We start from the raw sequence: 23,427 nt of genomic DNA on the forward strand, positions 1-23,427 counted from the left end.
TTTCTGCGCAGAATGATATGAATGTCTGATTTTTGAATTCAGACCCGTTGTCGCTTCTTATGGACTTCACTTTCCGTTTGATTACGTTCTCTATTAAGGGAATGAATGCTTTTAAGACTTCAGCAGTCTCGCTCTTTGCTTCAAGAAAATATACCCATGAAAATCGAGAGAAATCATCTGTTACAACCAAACAATAAGAGCTTTTAGCGAGACTTTTAACACTGATAGGACCAAAAAGATCCATGTGCAGTAACTGAAGTGGTGCAGAAATCGTGTTCACTGCTTTGGTCTTGTGAGGTTTCTTATGCTGTTTTCCCTGGGCGCATGCAATACATTTTTCAGAAAATGGAAATTCTTTAATCGGAAGACCTCTAACTAAGTTTAACTTAGATAGTTTATTCATATTTTTGAAATTGACATGGCCCAGTCGTCTATGCCAAAGCAGTGACTCCGATTCTGAAGCTTTAGAGATAAGGCATGTTAGATTGTCATTTGTCTTGGCATTCTTCATGTTGAGCACATATGTGTTGTTCTGTCTTGGAGCAGTAAGCATGATCATTTCTGCAGGAACAACATAACCCGGCTTCAGGAACAGGCATTCCATGTCATTGAACAGCACTGAGATTCCTTTATCACACACTTGAGAGACGCTCATGAGATTATAGCATAACTCTGGAACATAGTTGACATTTTCCAGCGTGAGAGCTTCGGATACTACATCGCCTACTCCAACAATCTTCCCTCCCTTTTCGTCTCCGGCAAAGGACACGAAGTCGCCATCAATAAAGCGGAAGTTCTTCAATAGTTCTTTTAACCCCGTCATGTGTCTTGAGCATCCGCTGTCGACGTGCCAGATGTATTCCATGAGCATTCGAAGCCATTTCTGGAGCTTATTCTGATATATACAAATATACAAATATACAGATTAGTTTGATTTAGGAACCCAAATCTGTTTCATTTCAAATCTATCGTGGTTTTGACCCACTTTGACCTCTTTTTGTTTCCAAAGATACGCAGTTGAATCAACCAGATTTTTAACAGATTTCTTAAGATAATTTAGTTGCTGCGTGACGTTTGTAATAAAATCATGTTCTGGTTTAGGAAACTTTTTGGTTTTACAATGTTTCGCTGTATGTCCTAAATGACCACAGCGAAAACATCTTTTATGTCTGGGTCTTTTGGTGTGAGAAGATGATGTATGTGATGAGAATCTTGAGCTTTTTGCTTTCTTCATTTTCTTGTCCACTCTGCTTTCATCTTCGGGAAATTCTTCATCACTGTCTGAATCGAGTGAGCTTTCAGACGTGTTGTCCTTGCTTGAATTTTGTTCTTCACTTGCTTCACAACTTGAACATTCGAAGCTTTCATCACTTGTTGCTTGATCTTCAGTTGAGATTTCTGAATGCGAACTTTCTGATGTCTGTTCGTCTTCTGTGGTAATGGCGCTTGATTCTACATTATCTTGATCTTCAGTAGCTTTCTTTTCTGATTCTGTCATACCTGTTCTGGAAGGAATAAATTCGGGAATTTCCTTTGTAAGGAATTTTCCAAAGCTATTCCTTTTTAATTCTGGCACAAATACAGGAGATTCACAAGCAACATTATCATCACGACACGCATAATTCAAACCATGACATTCAGACACATAAGGTTCATGATCACGGGTCTCAAATGTAGGCACATGGCCTTTACAGTCATCCACAGATTTAGTTTTAGGCGCTTGGCCATTACAGTTATCCATCCTACTTAAACTATTACATTCATCCTTAACATTGTTTTTAGAACAATTCCAGACGAACCAGTTAACGGTGGAATAACTGTCGCCTGAATAACCAATTCCTATTTTTGACCCTCCGCAGTCTCCATCATCATCGCACACATCTTCTTTACACTCAATGGAATCTGCATTGCTTTTAGAACAGTTAGCAGTTGTCTCATTTTCATAAAATTCATTTTGTTCAACTAAGGCCTTTTCATTTATGAGATCATTTTCGGGATGAGGAGTAGGCATAGGCACGTAGTTTTTGCTGTGAGGCGGAAAGAAAAGTTTTCTTTCATTTCCGTGCCTATCCTTATAACCAATCCCGTCTTTCACAAACGTTGGTCGTTGGCAATTTTTGATGTCAGTAAAGGCCTTTTGACTGACATTCCATTTATCTATTATAATCTGGAGTTTGTTCTTTTCATTTAACGCTTTTTCTAACCTTTCAGTAAGATCATTTATGATAAAATCTTTTCTAAACACAAATTCTTTAAGAGTTTGCATTTCAGCCAAAGTTGAGTTCAACTTTCTCTGATATGCAGCCTCATTTTGTTTAAGCTCATTATTAATTTTTAAAGCTTTGTCCTTTTGCCTTTCAAACTCCAGATTTAGGAATTTATAATGTGCCACGACATCAACGCATGCTTCGGAGCATAACTTCTCCTTGAAACTAAGTGGAATACTATTTACCAAGTCTTTGTCAGCCTTCTCTTTTGATGCATCTGCTTTCATGGCTGTAGCTTGAACTTTATCCTTTCCTTTCTCAGCATCTTTTTCAGCTTTATCACCAGACTCCACTGAAGGCAGAATACCTTTCAATCCCTGGTCAGCAAAGTGTCTGCTTCCCGTTGTTTCCAGTTGGGATTCCCGTTGGGATTCCCGTTGTCTGCTTCTCAAAGTGCTTTGCAGATGATTCACTAGAGATTTTGGCCATCAGGGCTTTGTTGACTTGTTCCTTAGCTTCAGTGATCTCTTCGCTCCAGTCATAGTCTTCAACAACCAAAGCCTTTGGCGTGCTGGGAGAAGCGTTGCTTTTGTTCTCTTCGGCAGTGATCTGTTTAGCAGCAGGAGTAGCTTCACTGTTTCCCTCTTTCAGCATCGGACAGTCACGCTTGAAGTGTCCAAGATTCTTACAGTTGTAGCACCTCAGCTTAGACTTGTCAAAACCAGCTTTTCCAAGACCTAATCGCTTGCCTGTCTTGTCTTGAAACTTCTTCAATCTCAGAGTGATCATGGCCATTTGCCATTTCAGATCCATTTCTTCCATATCATCTGGATCAACCTGATACATGTCTTCGGCAGTAAACATCTCCTTCTTCAATTCCCCAGACATTAGGGCTTCATAGCTGCTTAGGAAAGTGTTGAAGAGTGCCACATTCTCGGTTGAAACTTTCAGTGCTTCCCGTTGTTTCCAGTTGGGATTCCCGTTGTCTGCTTCTCAAAGTGCTTTGCAGATGATTCACTAGAGATTTTGGCCATCAGGGCTTTGTTGACTTGTTCCTTAGCTTCAGTGATCTCTTCGCTCCAGTCATAGTCTTCAACAACCAAAGCCTTTGGCGTGCTGGGAGAAGCGTTGCTTTTGTTCTCTTCGGCAGTGATCTGTTTAGCAGCAGGAGTAGCTTCACTGTTTCCCTCTTTCAGCATCGGACAGTCACGCTTGAAGTGTCCAAGATTCTTACAGTTGTAGCACCTCAGCTTAGACTTGTCAAAACCAGCTTTTCCAAGACCTAATCGCTTGCCTGTCTTGTCTTGAAACTTCTTCAATCTCAGAGTGATCATGGCCATTTGCCATTTCAGATCCATTTCTTCCATATCATCTGGATCAACCTGATACATGTCTTCGGCAGTAAACATCTCCTTCTTCAATTCCCCAGACATTAGGGCTTCATAGCTGCTTAGGAAAGTGTTGAAGAGTGCCACATTCTCGGTTGAAACTTTCAGTGCTTGAGTATCGACAGTGATCGTTTTCTCAACAAGTTGTGGGGCTTTAGATGCGCTTGCGGAAGCATTTGCATAAATTAGATCAGAAGCTTGTGGAGTAATGCCCCCTGAAGCGAGAAACGCTACATTCTTCAGTCCTGCTGAAGGTTGAGTTGCTTTAGGTTGATATCCAGCAGTGTTCATCTCTCTCTTGTTTACGTCCATTTCAAATGCCCTTAGAGTGTTGATCAGATCTGACAGAGTAACAGGATTAGGATTGTTGAGGAATTCCTTCTTGATCATCATACACTGCAGGCTCCATTCCTTGGGGAGCGAGTCAAGCAATTTCTTTATTGCAGCACGATTGGTTACAGGATTTCCAGCTTTCTTCATTTTGGTCATCATGTTTAGGAAGCGGCTAATGTGATCAGACAGGCTCTCTCCACGGACTCCGCAAAACATGTCGTATTGCTTTTGCACCATATCTCTCTTGCTTTCGATCAGTTCTTCATTTCCCTCATAGTACTCGATCAATGCATTCCAGAGTGCATTAGCAGTTCGGTGTTCTTCAAACATGTTGCAGTCGTTTGTTGATAAAGCCATGGTTAGAGCGGCGTGTGCACGACGATCACGTTGAATGAGGGCCTTGTCTTCGTCAGTGAAGGTGGTAGCATCGTTGTTAGGAACCACCGCATCTCCTCTAACTACCGTAGGAACGTGAGGTCCGGCCGTAACGGAGAGCCACAGATTGTAATCCGTGTACTCGAAGAACGATTGAATGCGAGTTTTCCAAGTGCTAAAATCTTCCGCTCCTTTCAACTTTGGTGGGCGAGTTGTGGTTCCAGTTTCAAGTTCCGCTTGAGCGATTGGACTTAGTTGATTTAGCGACATTTTTCTTTGTTTTTGACAAACGTGTGCTGAAACAGGCTTAAATTCGCTGACAGATCTTTAATTTCGCCGGCGAACGATGTTGACTGATGATCTCCGCTAACTTGTTCGCTATCTTCGTTGACACGATGTTGGATCCTGCACGAACACCAATTTATCTTCGCTGACAAATCAAACACCAAACGAAGTTAGGTTATAATTGCCGGAAACCGTGATAGGAACGCTGTGATTCGCTAGCACGGTTCTCGAAGTCGCCTTCGATAAATTCGCTAATGGGTCAAATGATACTGTTTCGCTGATGATCAGCAAATTCGCTCGAACGTTAGTCGGCTAATTTGCTGATTATGCGACGGAACACTCAGCGATTCAGACAATATCGCTATGTTCGCTACGTTCAAAATATATATTCGCTGTATTCAAAATTATCTTCGTTGTATTCAAAATTATCTTCGCTGTATTCAAAAACTCATCGCTGTATTCAAGTTATCTTCGCTAACCAGAGGGTTTATCACGAACTAAAACCCTCTAATCACTCAAAAACAGCCCAAAAACCATGTTTTGATGCACCAAAATGACCAAAATGACTCCTTAACCAAGTATTAACAACAACCTGTCAATTAAACACACCAAATCAATCCATTTTAAGCCCAAAAATTTGAAAAACCTTGAAACTTTGAAAAACCTTCAAAACAATGAAAAATCTTAACAAGAACACAACAACCAAGAGCACAAAGGCTCTGATACCAAATTGTAGATCCCAAAACGTATCCGGATCACAGTGGTTGGTTGTTTTAGTCCAAAACACCTATTGATTAAGTGTTTGAACTATGACTAGTCAAGAAATATCAAGAATGAAGATGAAGGTGAAGCTAATGAATTGAGGAATACAACTAGTGTTGTATTGAATCCAAACAGAATGATATAACAATAAACAACCTTGGAAATCAGATCAAAGCTCAATAAGAATGTAAACAACACTTGATTCCACCAAGAGCCAAAAGCTTAAATGTGTTACAATGCTTGGGGTATTTATACTAGCATCCTGACTAACCAGCAAATTTATAAATTTGCTGGAATCTTAACTACACTAGGTCAGGAATATTACTTCTAGATAATTACAAAACAACCCCCTAAACATTCAAAAGGCATACAAACTACAACTAAACTAATCCAGTACAAGTACCAACGATCTCACATGCTCTAACAGCCTTCTTGGCATACTTCGGGCAATTACTCTTTATGTGCCCCTTTTCATTACAATTAAAGCAGGTTGCATCCTTTATCTTTTTGCACTCCACTGTCTTATGATCCTTGGACTTGCATAGCCCACAGGATGGAGTCTTTTGTTGCGACTGTGAACCAGACGCAAACCTACACTTCCCGGAGTGAGGTTTCTTGCAGACCTTGCAGTGAGGTCTTCCATCAGCTTGCCCCTCCTTCCTTGCCTCCGACCCTTTCTTGCCCTCACCGTTTCCACGGTGCTTTTTCCCAGACTTTCGTGAGGTATCATCCTCACGTTTTCGCTTTTCAGCCTCCTTGCTCCTTTGTGCCCTCAGACGGACAACATCAAGTGTAAGAGACAAGGAGAGGTCAGTAACTGACCTGAAGGTCGTCGGCCTAGAGGCCTTTACGCTGGCCTTGATCGCCGGCTCTAAGCCCCCAATGAAACGGGCAATCCTTCTTGGTTCTGGTGTCACAAGATATGGCACCAGGCGTGACATAGTGTTAAAACTTGTCAGATATGCTTGACAATCCAGGTTTGTCATCACTAGTGAGACAAAATCTGCCTCAATCTTCTCAACCTCGTGCTGAGGGCAGTAGTTTTCTTTTATGAGGGTAATAAACTCCCCCCATGACATTTTGTACAAGGAAGACTTACCTGAAGCCTGCACCAGAGCTCTCCACCACGCCAGGGCCTCGCCCTTGAATGACTGGGACACAAACTTAACCACGTCCCTCTCAGCGCACCCGCTGCTGTCCACAATCGTGTCCATCTCGTCCAGCCAGGTGATACAGTCAACCGCACCTTTCTCCCCTGTAAATTCACGGGGCTTGCATGATACAAAGTATTTGTAGGTGCAACCCTTAGCACTTGACGCATCAGTATATTCTCTATCGCGATGAACGCTGTGCTCAGTAGACGAGTGCTTGTCGTCATCTTTCTTGGGTTCAGAGGGTGGTTTGGAGTGTGTCTTTGGTTTAGAGGGTGGTTTTGACACAGTTCTGCCTTGAGACTCAGTATGTTGACGATCAATAGCTGCCTGGACAACATTGTCGATCAGAGCCTTCAGTTGTGCGCCTGTCAAATGTACTGACGCATTGTCATAGTCATCTTCGTTTGTGTAGCTGTTCTCTCCATTGGGATCCGCCATTGTAACTTGAATCTGTTACAGAAGATAACAAAATTTTAATTTAGGAGATTATTATATGATTGTCTTTTATGACAATTTGTCAACCATGGTACAGAGACCATATTTGGTTAACTTTTTATTTCGTTAAATATTAGGATTTGAATATATCCTATTTTAACTATATAAATAGTATTGGCGGCATAAAGCCTAATCATGATGATGTTTTATAATGTTAGCCGAGATTTCAGAGAATCAAAGGCATAGAGAGTTGAACCGTAGTTCTTTTATCTCTTTCTGACAGAGAGTCATAGACTACCACTGCCTTTTTGTCTTTATAAGATAATTATTATGGCCCATAGGCACTACACCTCTAATGGATGTCTTAATATGGTTGGCCCGTAGGCACTACATCACTAATGGATGTTTTAATAATATTGGCCCGTAGGCACTACATCGCTAATGGATGTTTTAATAATACTGGCCCGTAGGCACTACATCGCTAATGGATGTTTTTATAATACTGGCCCGTAGGCATTGCATCACTAATGGATGTCTTTATAATACTGGCCCGTAGGCATTGCATCACTAATGGACGTCTTTATAATACTGGCCCGTAGGCATTGCATCACCAATGGATGTCTTTATAATACTGGCCCGTAGGCATTGCATCACTAGTGGACGTCTTTATAATACTGGCCCGTAGGCATTGCATCACTAATGGATGTCTTTATAATACTGGTCACCTTCATTGGTGATTTAACCCACGATTTATATATCATTTAGTTGGGTTTTGAAATCCTTAAAGGATTATTATATAAGAATGACGTGCGTGATTTTAACGAATCACATCTGCCATGAATGTTAACATGCGTATAGAGGTTAACAGGGAATCAGAATCTTTTCAGTTAGGTCGTACCATCTTGACTAGATCTTAAAAGACCCCAAGCTAGGTTTCACCTTTTAAGATTCTTTATTTAGGCAGATCAACATAAAAGGAATGGTTTTGATTTATTTTTATATATATATTAAAACAAAACTCATAACATACATTCCAAAATCTCAAATACAATTACATACTGCCCTAAACGGGTCTTTCAAATAATACATACCTCCAGAGAGGTTTAAAATAAGTGACAAGTCCACGCAGGGACTAGTACAAGATAGGTGTCCATGCAAGGACTAAAGATAAGTCCATGTAGGGACTGAAATACGATAGGTTGTCCACACAGGGACTTATTTTAAAGTAGAAATTACATTCGTACTACTATTAAGGGCTAGTGGTCACGTTTCTTCTTTTTGCCCTTTAGTAGGTTCGCCAAGCCCTTGAGAAATCCTCGGTGGCTTTTCTTCTCTTCCTCGAACTCTCTCTCCACACGATCTAGTCAATGGAGTATTTCTTCCTGTTCAGGAGGAGAAAATCGTGGTTGTGGCGCTTGATGCGGAACTGGAGGTCTGGGAGGTATTGGATACCCATGAGCTGAGTAGTCCGGTGGTCCCATGTTTCCATGTGCTCCGTCAGGGTAGCGCGCATTATATCTAGCCGACACCACATATGGGTCGCGCTCATAGCCGTAGTTGTATTGTGCTTGTGATGGTTCAAACGGGTTGTAAGCCGTTGGACCTGTGTAAGCTGGTATGGGTTGGTCATACCCAAATGGTGGCGAATTTCGTGCAGTTGGTGCGGAGTTCGCTTCTTGTATAGGACTTGAAGGTCCTTCTTCTTGTAGTGGCGGATAGTGGCTACTACTAGAATGTCGAGGAGTGCTGAAGTGGATACCCCCTCCTCCTCGTGTAGACATACGAGCATTTGTCCTCCTACGCCTCGGCGGATCAGGTATAACTGGTTGTGCCGGTGGCGGAGGTGGTGGCGTAACTGCCTCAAAGCGTGAATCCTCAGAGGGATCCTGTGGATGTCTCGGTTGCGATGTCTGATGAGATGGTGTGTTGTACCACTCATGTCGGTCAAACAAGGCCATAAAGCTGTCTGGGCCTTGATACTGCGGACCATGATATGAAGATCCATCAGATACTTCTATCGGATGCGTGGGCGTACCACGAGCTGGTTCAGTTGGATCCTCATCTTCCTCCATGGGATCTTCAGAAAAATGGTCTTGTGGCCCTAGTGGAACAAAACCTGAAGGTTCCTGTATGTAGTCAGCCGGATTAAACTGAGCTACGTAGTATGGAGTAGGGTCGTCATAATTCCGGTGCGAAACCGAACGTTGTAGAGGTATGAAGGAAGGTTGTGGGTTATTGGGATCATTTTCTGAATCTGGCCCAAAGGAGTGCCGGTAGGATGGCGTCGAGCTGTGTGAAGTGGAATGCCTCGCGGGTTCGTAAAGATCTCTTCGTCGTTGTGGCTCTTCGCTCCTTGTCATCGAAGGATGTCTTGTACCAGATGGTCCAGCTTCTTGATCGTGATGTGTCACGATTTCTCCTCGGCCTCTACGTCCCCTTCCTCTTCCTCAGAATATAACAGGTGGCATTTTCCTGCTCCAAAACTTATTAAAAATCAATCGAAAATAAAGACAAAAAGGAGTATTAATCCGAATTTGTCCTAAGTTCTTGTCTAGACTCAAGTATGTGCAATTGTGTCACTGAGATTAAACACATTAGGATAGTGTTTAATTCACTCAATGTTGGCTCTGATACCAACCTGTCACACCCCGATTTCCACGTGTCTCACCGGTGGGCCCGGTGGGGGATTACCGTGACGATGTTGGCAACAATATAGTCAAACCACACAATTATATAATGCACAGCGGAAGCATAAGATAAATATATATATTTCAACCTCTGATGATAATATCAACGTATTACAGAAGTTGAATATCCATAGTGGATCGTAAATAAAGGTAAAGTATTGTTCCATTAGATACTGCAATCAAGCTTGCGAGGCTTATCCCGACGCTAGGGAGCTAATACCAGCCAATTACGTTTAGGTACCTGCACTTAATCTTTTTGGGGAAAATACGTCAGTTTACACTGGTAAATACATTCAACTGACACATTTGAAAATGTTTATTTAAAATTGATTTGAATGCACAAGGCACAAACTCTTTTATAACTTGGGAAAATTCATAATGATCTTGTGAACGTTTTACATGTTCTTTTATGCGTTCAGTAGCCCGGGTCGTGCCGGGTTAAAGATTTATAGACACACCACGTTTGCGTAAAACCGTAGTATAAAAACCAACGGCTACGTCTTTTAAGTTAATGTCGACACTTTATACCGGGTGTACGCCTACACCGGGATGTCGATGGTCGTGGCCATTTCGTAAAATGATGCCAAGGATATCCGGGACAACGGTCATTAAACCCCCCAAAGGCTTATAAGCAACAAAACTGTTTAAATGAGCCGATCATATTTAATCAATTAACCACCTAAGCGATGGAATTATATAATGCTCAATCAAGCGGTATTAATATACCGTAACCCAAGCCCATATAGGGGAAATAAGTTAAAGTATTTACCTTTGCAAGTATTAATCCTTAATTTAGATCAAGTCACCGATAGCTTTTACTGGGGCTCCTAATCTGGAACGAAGGTTTTAATTAACCTCTTAGAATCCTAACGGTCCTTATAGTAGCCGTAGCTTAAACCGGTTGATTCCGATATATGGATATGGTTAATTCGCACGAAAAGGCGAAAACCGAGAATGGAGTATGATTTGGACCCAACAAGTTCAGTGACTTGTTTTATATGGGTTTATAGTCCATACTCTGGATTTTGGGGTTCAAATAATATAATTTGACCCATATCGGCTATTGCACGAAAACTAGTTCCATGAGCCGTACCGTGTGCGCAAATAGGCGAAACGGTTAATCATAAGTGTCCTACGCTTATTTCCTAAGTCAATATGCCTTAAAAGTATTTTGGTATCAGTAGGATACCTTCCGTAATGCCCGTAACGAGTTTAAGTTTATATTATGCCCCGTAGGGGCTTTTCGGTCATTTTAAAGACTTAAAAAGGGTTTTTCGAGTTCTACAGGAAATCTGAGTTTCCCGAACAGCTTATAAATCTTAAAATACTTTATTTATTATTTAAAATCAGTGGCAATTGGAATCGGGTCAAAAGACCTTGTAGAACTCCCGTTTTGGCCAAAAAGGGCATATTCGGTATTTACCGAACCGTAGCCATAACCGCAGGTTATGAGCAAGGTAAAAATTATTAAAAATCTTTAAAATTCCCAAAATATTATTTTACCACAGTGGGTAAAAGCTTTGGTGACGAAAACTTGGGTTAGATGGGCGTTATGCTAATTGCGCCGTTAATTACAAAACTTTCTTAAAAGTGCGCCTTTTAGCATAACTCTCATTCTAGGTCTCGGATTGACGTGAAACTTTGAGGACATGCTTATAATTTAACAAGCAAGGTTTTGGTCCGTTCACGTGTCCGAAATACTCGTTTTAATTTTAAAAGGTCGTTACGGTCAACTTTTAGGCGAATGACGGAAATACGTAAAAGACTCGGATAACTCATGAACTGACCACAGAGGCGTATACCAACATGTGACCTGGTCCTAAGAGAGTCCTAAGGTATATTTATACCTCACTAAAACGGGTCAGAACTGAAGTCAAAGCAAAAGTCAAACTTATGCGACATTCGGCTCCGAACCGGTTCTATATAGTAAATGATCGATTCAAACGAGCGCAAACATGTTTATATACTTATTATCATGTTTTATGATTATCAAAACAGGTTCCATAACATATATATTACAGATTATGCATAAATCGCTAAAATAGCTTTCTGTTGACTTTTTAACCGCACGTTTGACTCGACATTTGACATAGTTAGAATGGTGATCAGGGGGAACCATTTTAGAGGTTTATTACCCACATAAATACCAACTCCTAACCATTTTTGATTCGTCATACGACTGAACCATTACTGATTTATTGTAAAGTCAAACCGTAGTTACGACGGTTTGGGTTTTAGCTAAAAACTAAGCATAAACTGAACAATGGATGATCAAGGTATCTTACAGAAGTTAGTACTTGAATATGGAACAGAAGAGAATGCTTGGGAGCACTTAGAATGATCAGAGAGGTGTTGTTTGAGGTGTGGTAAACATATGCTCATAACCTTGGTATTTATAGCCAATGTCAAGGATGTATGATCATTACAAACACCTACAACAGGTCAGGGGTGATGGGTAGATGTCCCCTAAGTGTTATGGGTCGAGCATAGGGTGCCCATGCCCCATTTGTTGGCTCATGATCGTTCAAAAGCTCCAAAAGCCAAGTAGTTACAACAATTCTGCATCTGGGCACTTTACGCGGCCCGCATGGGAGTTCCCATACATTATAATGCGGGTCGCCTAAAGATTAAGAAACTAGGCGAGTTAGTGAGGAGGCTCGCGGCCCGCCTCAACTTATGTCTAAACCTCACGCGGGTCGCGAGAGGTTATATTTTCTGAATTTCTCAAATCTTTTATAATGATTACAGAATCTGGCCATTAATAACGAAATCTTTCGTAATGATTCGCCTGACCTTTCGGTTTTGAAGGGGTAACTTTGCGGTTTGGCCCTCGGTTATTTACCGATAGGGGCCTCGTGTTATTTACCCGCATTATAAAGTCCCCGGTTTATTTATTTAATTATTCTGAAAGCCTTAACTTTCATTGTTGACGCTTTTAACCCTTCTTCTACGAATTCGATCGTAACTTTCTCGTTTCATATCGAAACTTCGCGAAATTCATATATATTATTTTAGTGAGGGTATAATACTGTTACAAAGTCTTTGGAACGTTAAAGGGTCACTCAGAGGTATTATTAAACATGTTGACACAGTTAACCCCTGTAGTTTGTAATCTCTCACTTTCTTCCGCGTTTTGTTTTTGTACGATCTATAATTTATTCGTTTGAAGGTTTAAGCACTATTTAGGGATACTATACAGTATATTTACCCTTGTTGACATTTATAACCCTCGAATTTATATACTTTCAAGGTCTGTCAAAATTAGTCCTTTATTTATTATAGATGCCACGTGTAAACAAATGACACGTGTTAACACATTATTGGACACAAAAATTCGAGGTGTTACACTTTTTCATAATTCCCGTATAAGTGAATATAGGTTACGTAATCAGTTATTAGAAAACCCTAAGATCTCTCACTTCCTCTCTTTCGTGCGACGACAATCCTTGGTCCTCTCGAACCGTTGATAGTCTCACATTGTAACCGGTTAGTAGACCACCTCTGTTGTTAGATTATTGTTATGTACTGCATGATTGTAACTATTATCTGTAAACGGTTCGATATCTCGGATAAATTGCATGTACGTAGATCGGTTGCTATGTGGTGTTGTTGTGGAAAGAATGATGATTCTGTTCGTATGGGTAATATATGAATAGATTCGGATGGAGTGCATGATTGTTGCAACTGTTATAACTATTATACAATCGTTAGAATTTTTTTTCTGTTTTCATAACTGTTGATGATTGAATGATTTGTTTGGTTAAAACTGTCAAGATTGTTAGCGATGTTGAGGGTTATTACGTAACTGATGTTGTAGAGGTTGGGGAAACCAACGAAATCACTAAGGGATTTCGGCACCCTAGTGATTCGTCACTCACATACTCAACGAAAACACCCCCTACAACAACAAACTGGACGAAATCACTTTAGGTGATTTCCGGCCCAAATAAAGGGTTTTCGGCCCATTAATGTTTTCGGCCCAAGTATTGGTTTTCGGCCACATAGGGATTTCGCCATAGAGTGTCTTCGTTCACTTAGTGATTTTCTTGATTTGATTGTACACTGAGCGCTAATAAGTTGAGAATGTAACTCTGTTGATTATGTAACTGGGTTAGCCTATTAACTGAGTTAAGTTTATTAACTCAATTAACGTTATTTACTATGTTGAATTCATTTAGAACACTCTGCTAAGTAGTTAACTTTATTAGCTTGTAACTCTGTTAATTATCTAGCTCTGTCAGTTTATTATTCCTGTTATACCTGTTATTCTGGAAGCTTGTTATCTTTGCTCGATACCTTAACCTGGTTAAGTCTGTTAGCCCCCATCAAGCATGTTAATTGATTAACCATGTTAGATATTACTAAGAACTCAGTCATATGTAGTAGGACAGTCTGAACATGAACCAACTGGTATGTGCTTTTGATGAGAAATGCATGAACACACTGTGTGACATAAATGACATGTAAAATATTACGAACATGAACTGATTATATACACGTGCGTACTATAGGTCGTGATTGATTAATTGTGGGCGTGTAACCCTTTTAGCATACCGAGCAAACCAAGGTGAGTTCACACAGCCAAGGCATAGGTTCCCGGGTGGGAATGGGGTTGATGGATTATTGTGTATACTTAGCTGATAGAACTTATCGAATACAAACCGACTAGACTAGTAACACTTATTGAACTGATCTTCGCACACCTGCCAAGGGTTGGCCGCGATATTATGACTGACTTCGCACACCTGCCTTTGGAAGGCCGCAAACTAAACTTATTAACATCTTCGCACACCTGCCTTTGGAAGGCCGCAAACTAAACATACTAATCTTCGCACACCTGCCTGGTAGGCCGCGATACAATTAAACCTAGTCTAGAATACTTGGGAGGAACATCCCCTAACATCTTCGCATACCTGCCTGGGAGGCCGCGATGGAGATACAATATATGACATACGATATAACGAACGAACATACTACTACTCACGCTATACTATTACTGAACTATTAACTGTGAACTCGCTCAACTAGTTGTTGACTCTCTGTTGCATGCCTTGCAGGACCTTAGGTACTTATGGAGCTTGCACTGGAGGAGCGGATCGTTGTGGGACTCGGATCGCAAACTTTATGTTAAACAATTGAACTTATAACTTTACTTTGGATTTTCATTATTACGCTTCCGCTATTGATACTATGTTTGGTTTGGAACATCAGTCGTATTGATTTGGGTTTTACAAACTATATTAATTATATTATGCTATGTTCAATATGATTGATGGCTTGATCCTGGTCGCGTCACGCCTCCAAGCGGTGATACTCCGCGTGTGGATTTTGGGGGTGTGACAGGTTGATCCTGATAAATGGTGGAAAAGAGATTATGCAAGATAGGAAATCAAAAAATTCAGAGAACCATTCAAAGAAGCCAAGAGAGCAAAAAGATGGAATGATGAATTGGAGTGTTACATGGATCCACGAGGTAATCCAGTTGTTGACCCATCAAAAGTGGATTTTGAAGCTGTAACAAATTTGCTTCCAAGGCAGGCTACTTTCAACACAAGAAGGTTATCTGATAAAACGTATCTGCCGGATTTGGAAAGCAAGATAAGGGAAGTTTGTGAAGCAAGTCTACCGAAGGTGGTAGAAATGAAGAAAAGGAAAGAAGAAGAATTGAAAAAGATGGTAGAAGAGGTAAAGGTTCTAGCAAAGGATGCCGCTGAAGAAGAACAGAAGAAAGAAGAAGAAATGAAGAAGGAAGAAGAACAGAAGAAAGAAGGGGATCAGAAAGCTGGAACAGAAGAAACGGTGCTGAAGGAGTCTGAGGTAAGCGAATCTTCTGATCTTTCGAATGTTAAAACTGTTGATAACAATGAAAACAAGTGCAGGAATTGCATAGAAATGTGCAAAGCTTGTACTGAAAAAGATGACATCATAAAAACAAAAGATAATGAAATAAACAAACTTGAAAACGTTTTCACAATAAAATGTAAAGAAATGATTGAAAAAGAAGAAATTTTGAAACAAGAAGTTGATAAGCTGACACAGAAATGTCATGATTTTGAAAAGGAAAATGAAAATTATAGACAAATGTGTATAGCAAAATGTGTTGATTGTGTTGAAAAAGAAAATAAGTTTCAAGATTTTCAAAAAGAGTATGATTCTTTAAAGAGGACAAATCAGAGAGTACAAGAAGCTTATGATACTTTGAAGAGCCAAGTCAAAAGTTTTGATCAAAGACTGTCTGACACTTTAACAACCAAAGAACTGTATGAGAGAAAGTTCAAAGAAAAGCAACTTGAATTAAACAAGTGTGTTGATGAAGTTGCTAATCTCAAACAAGTTCTGGTTGAAAAGGAAAAGATAGTTACAAAACTTCAAAGTTATCATAACTCTTCGTACATTCTCGAACGCATTTTCAACATCACACCAGATGACAAAGATACTGACAAGAATAAAAAGGGTATTGGTTCAGAATATCATCAGGTACCACCACCATTGAGAAACAATTATAACTTTTATGATGAGGAAAAGGTGGCAAAAGGTCTGAACATAGTTGACCAATTACCTGAAAGTATCGACGTGACTTACGCCAAATCTGATGAAGCTGATGATTCAGAGGTGGTAAGTAAGGTTGTTGAAAGCGTTTTGAAAGATGAGTCAACCAAAGGTAAGTCTGAATCACATGATGAAAATGAGGGAAATTTTCATGATGCTTATCTCAAACATTCAAAATTTGAGAAAATTATGAATGATGATTCAAAAGGATTGGTTTATACCATGATTGGATCAGACAAATTATTCTTGGATATTGTATTCCCAATTCAAAATGTGATTTCAGAAAAGATTGATAAAGTTTTTAAGATGGTTGAGATCGAAAAATCAGAAATTTCAAAATTTGCTGGAAAGAACAAGAAAACTTTTTATAACAAACCCGGTTACAAAAAGAAGAATATGAAAGCAGGTTTGGGTTATAAAAAGAAACAGAATCAAAATAAAAGTTTTGAAAAACAAAATGTTCAAAAGAAAACGAATTTTGTTCATGGGAGAAGTTCGAAAGAAGAGAAAGAACTCCAATTTAGACGACAGTCTAATGAAGAGTTCTATGCTCAGAAAAAGAAACAACAACAGGCTAAAGATGTTTCAAAGAAAACATGTTTTAAATGTGATCAAATTGGACATGTTGCACGCAAGTGTCCAAACACAAAGCCTGTTGATGTTGAAAAACAGAAGTCTGAAGATGTGAGACGAAAGTTTACCGGATTTGATTCAAAACAAACTTGGAGGTACAACACAAACAAGTTTGCTTCGAATCAAACTTGGAAACCAAAACAGACGAGGTCTGATTCAAGACAAACCAAGAATCCTCACACACCCAGATTCAGAACAACACAAAGTTGGCAAACATCAGTTGATATGACAAAGCCAAATCAATTTTGAAAACCAAAAATTGTTGTTCAGAGTCAAAATAATCAAAACGAGTCACGGTTTTACAAAAGAAGTGCTTCAAAGGGACAGAACTGGGTGATTAAGAAAGAAGTGACTACTGTGAATGATGAGAAAGTCAAAACCAAAGATGAAAAAGTTTTTGTACAAAATGACAAAGATTTTCCATCATTGAATGAATATTGTGTTGAAATGCCTAAGGTCCAACAGACCTGGGCTAAATTGTTCAAGTAATTGAGTTTTTGTGAATGTGCAGGTGCTCATGAAGTTTGAATGTCAAGAAACAGAATTGATGAGCAGCCTGGCACAGGAGGAGAAGGCTGCAGAACCCTGGTTTGGTTGAACAGGGAGTTTATCAGTTTCTGTACATAAATAAACAATATTTCAAAAACCCTAAAAAATTGAAAAATTTAAAAACCAAAAATATGTTTCATTTTGTCAAATATTAAAAAATTCCAAAAATATATTGCTTGAAAATGCCGAAACCCTCACGGCGGAACAAACATGATTACTTTCACAAGATTGAAAAACGGTTTTCAAATTGTCGAAAATCAATGGGTTGTAAATCATGGGGGTACATTATGTTTTCTGCAAAACAGAGCATGTGAAGCAGAAAATGGATAGCGAGACAAAGCCATCAATGTCGGTTTGTCAAATTTTCTTTAAGTGGTTTTGCATTTTAGGGGGAGTAAGAAATTGTCAGAAAATACAAAAACATTAGAAAATCTGAAAAAGCCAAAAACATGATTAAATTCAAAAATTTGAGTTTTTGTGAAAAAAAGAGGAAATGATATTACATCAGTAGACAGTTACAGTATGCTAAAGAATTGTAATGATTAAATAGCGTTAAACAGTCTCACTAATGATATGTCGATAGGTTTTTATACATTTAGTAAACTTTTTCGGGATATAAACCTAAAATTCAAATACTTACTTATTTCGTGGGGAACACTACTTGGATATATAGGTAACCCCTGAAATCTCGTTTGAAAGGTCGCTTATTCTGAGATACTAGGTCTTTATACTCAGTGATATCTGGGGTATTATTCCGGGACTTCTGCTGAATGGAAGTTCTGACCTAGTCCCCGAATAATACTTTCCGCAAATGCTTGAAACATAGCATCGCCCTCAGCAAGCTGATGAAACGATAAAATTGATAGTCGCTGCTGTTGTAACTAAAAGATCCTCTAAAGGGGACACACCAGAAAGTCGAAGCCGTCATCTCTCTGCGTATACGGAAGTATCGACCTGAGCTCTCACGGCCCTCGCATTTAACCCCTTACAGATATCATCTGTGGTATACTCACCTGTAAGACTGAATATTGGATTATGGATTCGGGAATATATTCAAGAGGTGGGACACATGAATGAGTTTAAGTTCTTAAAACACCTAAAAAGTATCCTGAATCAGTTGAAGTTTGTATGAAAATTTAAGTGAACCAGTATATCGACAATCTAAGTGAATTGTTTAATTCTTAATGTGAAATTAAGCTCAACGGTACTTGTGAATTGTCAAAACTGATATGATCCTCTAACGCATACTCAAAACAAAAATATGTTTGTAAATATTTCTTTACTACTTTATGTTTTCAGAAAATACAAAAAGATTTTGATTTCTGCTTTGTTTTCGACAACCGATGTCTGAATGCTGAGTTTCAAAATCTAAGTAAGCTGATTGTGTTTCTGAAAATAAACAAGTTCATTAATTTGAAACTTGAAATTTTAAAATCAAAAAAATCAAAAATAGTTTGTGAAATCTCCAAGGTCATTAAATTGGACTTGGATGATTAACTGTGAGGGATTTGGATGCTTAGTTGTTAAAATCTTTTGTAATAGAGCCAGTTTACGATCCGGTTCGCTAAAACTACCAAATCCATGAAGTTTGTTGATAGGGGGAGAAAATCAAGTTTTCCTGGATATATTCATATTATTATATCTTAATGCCAGGATCTTGATTTAAAAAATTTTAAAGAGCCAGAATACGATTTCTGGACAATTTCAAAATGCTTGAAACTTTTTACTTATAAACGTATGAGTTTTGCAGATGTTGTACCAGACTACGATCCCGACATCCGAGTCTAAGGGGGAGTCTGAAGACGAGCTCAACGCAAACGGAAGCGTGTAAGGAGCCAGGTATCGTTCCTGGAAGAGCTTGTATCTGGAAAGCCAGGTGTCGATCCCAAAAGCACGGAAGCTTGACGAAAGGGGGAGCCTGAAGAGACTACCGAAAGGGGGAGAAACTGAAGCTGAAGACAGATCCACCGGGATTCTGTTCGAGAAAAAGGGAGTCTGTGGTTGCCGATAATATCAAATCCTTCAAGACGACTCAGAGAGAGAGAAAAAGACAAGTTGCTATGAGGTTGACTACAGATTGACTGCGGCAATATCCAAGGGGGAGTCTGTTAGTGCAGTAATGTCTATCGCCTGCGTCAATCAGAACCGTAGCAGAAACAGAAGAATTATAGAGTTTTATAGAGTTTTATTATAATATCTAGTTAAAAAGGGCAAGGTGGCAAACTTGTAAATAAGGGGAAATCTCTTATTCCTTGTGCCTATAAATAGAAGTCTTAGGCTTAGAATTTAAGACTTTTGGCCATTTGTGCAACTTGAAGCTTAGAGTCTAGTGAGAGAAACTAGAGAGAGAAAGTGCTTCAAGTGGTGATTCAAGGTGTGTATATTTTCAGATCTATAAACAGAATCACGTTATTAGTACGGTTTTGTGTTTCGGTCTCGTTCGTGCACGGATTCCGCACGTCGCACGGTCGTTTCGCAATCGATTCGGTGTCAAATCCGGGACCTACAATTATGCATTATATTTGTAAAGTTTTAGATTACAGTTGTCCTATTTTTATCCATAAATGTGTCAAAATTGCGTTCCTATAAATTATTAGAACTCCTAAAACCAACAAAAATTTCCATTCGGGTAAAAAAAATCTTGGTTTTTTTCTTTATTGTCATTATATACAACAAAACAAACGAAACAACCTATGCTCTTGATCCGAAAATCTCAATCACACATTTAAAGACATCTTTGGGATATACAATAAAGGCAATATCAAATTTTGAGAAATCCACCAATTTTAAAGTCAAATCTATAAGTGATTCTGCTATGTACTAAAATCAAAGGAACATAAAGGAGCCGGTTGTAAAGCAAACATACACAGAAAATGATACTTTTAACATCATCATCACTGGATATATCATTATAATTCCCCACTTGGAAATTCTAATGAACATAAAGCAAGTTATTCTAAAACCAACATAGAACAAAAATCATACACTTAAAACATCATCACTCACTGGATGTAGGCATTTATTCCAAGTCAAACTAAAAGTATGCCAACTCAAATAACTGACCAGTTCCAAAACTTTAATGGTTCATTAGCTTAAAAGTCTAAACCAACAGATCATCATGATCATCATCATCATACTCAGTAAATCCCACCAATAGCAAGGCTAAGGTAAGGTCTGAGAAAGGTAATATGTAAACAACCTTACCTCAACCCCCTAGGAATAAAGAGGTTGCTTCCAGTGAGACCCCCGGCTCGATAGTAGTTTTGCATCAAGCCTTGGACATAAGGCACATAACACTTAGCAATTGGGACAAAGGCTGATTAGTGCATGTAACCCCTAGTCTTTCGACTATCAACGCCACCACATGATGCATGATTAACTGTCCCCCATTTTTTTGTTATTTTCACGAAATTAGTAAAATAAAGTTAAAATTAGTGCACTTTCACTCCCCCCTCGGGAGCCCACATATACATTATATATGCGTACCGCAAGCGGGGCGTTTCCAAATATAAACTACATTATCCCCAAAAGTCCACACTTCAGCAAAATGAACTACACAGAGAACTGAATTCAAACAATTATAGCAGAAATGTAAGTGGGCGTTCGGTCATTGCTTACTTAAGTGTTTGTTTGCTTATTGAAATGTTTTTAAGCAAATAATCAAACCTAAACACTCTTGAAAACTTCTTAGTTTAGAAAGTCTAAGAACACAACATGAGCAAATCCATAACACCCACTGAGTAGAAACTTTAAAAGAAATTATGGCAATCAAATAGTAAACGTAGACACATACAATACAGCAAAACAAATTACCAAACTTCTTCTAAAAAAATGTTTGAAATTAAACCCACCAAAATATGGCTAATTTAAAATTACAAAATTTCTTCTAGAGAATGTCTGAACCCCTAATTTCTAAACCCACCCAGAACATCAATATCACTGGTGGTTTGAACCACGATTCTTGGTTCTTGAACCATTCATCTTCCAGGCCCCGAAATAGCTTCGATCTCGACCTCACCCTTTATACAAACAAAAGAGATGAATATCTAAAGACACATGTATAGATATGAACTTGAAAAGTGGCACAAACATAATAGGTAGATTCATAACTTTGTCTTAAAATTACACACATTGCAATATAATTAGTTCAAGTACAAATCCATTGTCAATTTTTGAAACTACATATACAGAATGATACAAATGAACAATGACACTTACAAAATGCTTCACAAAAAGTATTCCTCTTCTTGTGTGAAACCCTTAACCTTAATACTTTGAAGTGTCTTCTTAAACAATATATTGCAGCAAAACAGGAATATATAATTATATTTACTATAGGAAAGTGTTGGCAATCGATAGACACGATTTCGCGTATGCCATTAAAACCCATTCTACCAACCATTTAGTGAAATAATTATATTATTGACAGATAAATCTGGTCTCGCGAAATAATAATAGGTCGATCTCAAGCTCAATAAAATTATTAACAATGAGTATCAATCGAGTGCCTAAGAGATGACACATAACTTAAGAAGAGGTGCATCAATCAGATCAAGACTCTTGCCATCTTTATAAACTCTCAATGCCTAACATATATCAGATTTTGTGAATTTTAAGTATACTTATATACAAAAATGATGAAAACCCAAAAAGTTAAAAACGCTATCCACATGGATAACATCAAATGAGCGCGATTAAAATTGGATAGTCAAGTGCCATTCAGTGAGTGAATGGTGATAGAAAATATTCCCATAATAAGTTTAAAAACACAAATGTATATTATACGATTACATTTAAAGGCAAAAGATCAAATACAAATAATCTTAACATACAAAACATACAAATTGAAGGAAAACTCAAAAAGACAAGGTGGCATTTTTATAATTACCACCAACTATCAAAGTTACTATACAAATGTGAACTCAACCAAAAACACCTAAAAAACACAAATTTTTTTTCTTAACATTTTTTATTAAAAAATCGTTACATTTCGTTAGCAAAAAAAAAAAAAAAAATTTGCTACTACTAAAAGTAGCGATTTTTTAATAAAAAATACTAAAAAAATAAAATAAAATAATTTGTGTGTTTTTTTTATTTTTTTAGTTTTTTTGGGGGGTTTAGTTTTTAGCATTTTAGCTTGGGTGGGTGGGGGGGGGGGGTTGTTAGGTTTTTTTTTTTTTTTTTTTTTTTTGGGGGGGGGGGGGTTGTTAGGTTTTTTTTTTTGGAGGGGGGGGGGTTGTGGGGGGTTAGGTTTTTTTCAGGTTTTTGGGGGTGGGGGTGGGGGGGGGGTTAGGTTTTTTTTTTTAGGTTTTTGGGGGTGGGTGTAACATCTGTGCCTGTAATCATTGTGAACAGTTCAATTATCAATAAAATAATGTTATTTGATCCCAATGTTTGTTTCGTTGTGCTTTACATTTTTCGTGTTTTGACTTTTGTTCAATTTCAAACTCTACATCGCTTTCTAGAGAATTATACGCAAACTGGTGCGAAAACGTACTCAGTTTAATGCGACAAATACTCCGGAACATCAACATATACTCAACATACCTTAAATAACCTTTACATAACTTAGAAATAAGTTTTGAAGGCTTTGGTATGGCAAAAACAAGTTAATTCGCTTACAGGGACTAAACTTGACAAACTGCGAAAGTATGCCAGTTTGAACTGTAACGAACATTCCGGAACATGTCCATAAGTTAAACATACCATAAATATCCTTTACATGGCTTAGAAATAGGCTTTGAGGGGTTTGGTATGCTAAAACAAACTTTTGGATCATTCAGGGGCCAAAAATGTCAAAAAGTGCACAAGTTTGCACTTTCGCGCATAACTGACGTTCTGAATACATCCGGACATCCAAAAATTTATGTAAGCATCCTTATATTATGCCTAAGTGTTTGGCATAAGAAAAATCCATTCGTCGCGTCTTTTGGATCGTCTTTCGCGCTTATGCGCACTCCGTCGTAATTAACCGAACATCGCGACCGTACGGCCAAACGAACCGACATCCGACATATTTTTGAGCATATTTTAGGTCCCCTATACTTTAACTTCATTTTAGAGCTTTGAA

At 38.6% G+C, this 23,427-nt stretch overlaps 1 protein-coding gene across 7 annotated transcripts in view; it reads right to left on the reverse strand.

Moving 5' to 3' along the window:
• Positions 1-21,100: 21,100 nt before the first annotated feature.
• LOC110903370 overlaps positions 21,101-23,427 on the reverse strand; it is a 45,330-nt gene continuing 43,003 nt past the window's right edge. For all 7 annotated transcript variants that reach the window (XR_004885800.1, XR_004885789.1, XR_004885801.1 and 4 more), the window contains one exon: positions 21,101-21,376. The gene's annotated coding sequence lies outside the window, so the exon portion shown is untranslated. The remainder of the gene's footprint in view (positions 21,377-23,427) is intronic.

Source organism: Helianthus annuus, chromosome 2 (genome assembly GCF_002127325.2).
Source record: "Helianthus annuus cultivar XRQ/B chromosome 2, HanXRQr2.0-SUNRISE, whole genome shotgun sequence".
NCBI classification, from domain to species: Eukaryota; Viridiplantae; Streptophyta; class Magnoliopsida; order Asterales; family Asteraceae; genus Helianthus; species Helianthus annuus.